We start from the raw sequence: 1,521 nt of genomic DNA, 5'->3' as shown, positions 1-1,521 counted from the left end.
TAATTAAAGTGTCTATTTGAAGCATATTTAAACAACATGAATTTACGTCAAATAATCACTGAATTCTGTGCAGAATTGAGTGAGAAATAGCTATTTTTTGTTTTGTTTACTTTTGTGACAAAAAATGATGAATCATCAAGTGTGACAATACTTATGAAAAAGGCAGTAAAGTCTCTATTTGAAGCATATTTAAAAAACATGAATTTATGTCAAATAATCACTGAATTCTGTACAGAATTGAGTAAGAAATAGTTATTTGTTTGTTTTGTTTACTTTTGTGACAAAAAAGGATGAATCATCAAGTGTGACAATACTTATGAAAAAGGCAGTAATAACAGTATTGTTATTATAATCAATTGTTTGTAAATGTTATTAAATAATTTGTAAATGCTTTAGAGACCTGTAGAATCTTGTTAGCATACATAAGTATATATATGTGTATATTTAAATCATAAATGTAATTGCTTGTTTTGTTTTATCATTTGTTATTCAATCATATTGTTTATTATTAAGTTTGTTTGAGTACTCTAGTAATTTCCTTTTACTTTACTGTGAAACTAATGAATCATACTAGTAAAATGTATATTTGATGTTGTAATAATATCCTTCTTTAATCATTACTGTCTACATTTGTCTATGTTTGTATATGTATTAAGTATTCAGTAATAGCTGATTTATGTCTTCAGATTGAAGCTTTACATTAATCATATATTGTAATATTAATAATAATATTTGTTTTTGCCAGATTACTTTATTCTGAGATTAATAAGGTTTTATACTAACATATATTTGTTACATAAATATTATATCTGACTGTAGGCAGCTTACTATGTATCTAGGTGTATTATATATGTATGAATGTATTGTCTGTTTGTTCAGTTTACATTATCATTTATATTTATATATTAACTTATTAACATTATGTTTGTTAATAGATTGTTTCTAACACATCCTGAGTATATTAGGAATTGTAAAATACAGTAACTAAGTTTGGAAAAGCTTAACTCAAGACTTGGGACTGAGTAGTTTATATACAAAACCCTATTGGTTACAAGTCTAGAGATTGGCCAGATCAACTAGGCTACCTTTGTTGTTCTACTTAGTAAGAACTCTAGCTCAGCATTATTAACCTCTAATCATTACTAATGGGTGATCAATCCATCAGCAGAGAGAGAGGACAGGAAGGAGTAGGTACTAAGTCAGTTAGGAAAAGGTAACAAAACCTGAGGACAAGGTCTTTATCTCTCTAAGGTTAAACACATACTCTAGCACAGCATTACTTGATAACCTTAACCAAAGACAAGTCATTTAGAATGCTTGTATAGAGAGAGGATCTGGAAAGAGTATAGTGTTCAGAGCAAGAAGTATAAAGGAAAAGACTAGGAGAAAACCTGAAGAGATAAAAGGAAAATATTATACTTACTTACTACATAGCTAGCTAGGAATGCTTTGTACAAAGACAAAGGACTATTAAAGCTAGGAAAGAGCCAGAGCCAATACTCTGTAGCTCTATGCTTGAGG

This window comes from Fomitiporia mediterranea (assembly GCF_000271605.1).
Source record: "Fomitiporia mediterranea MF3/22 unplaced genomic scaffold FOMMEscaffold_11, whole genome shotgun sequence".
NCBI classification, from domain to species: domain Eukaryota; kingdom Fungi; phylum Basidiomycota; class Agaricomycetes; order Hymenochaetales; family Hymenochaetaceae; genus Fomitiporia; species Fomitiporia mediterranea.
The sequence above is the reverse complement of the archived record's forward strand: the minus strand, read 5'-3'. Positions refer to the sequence as shown.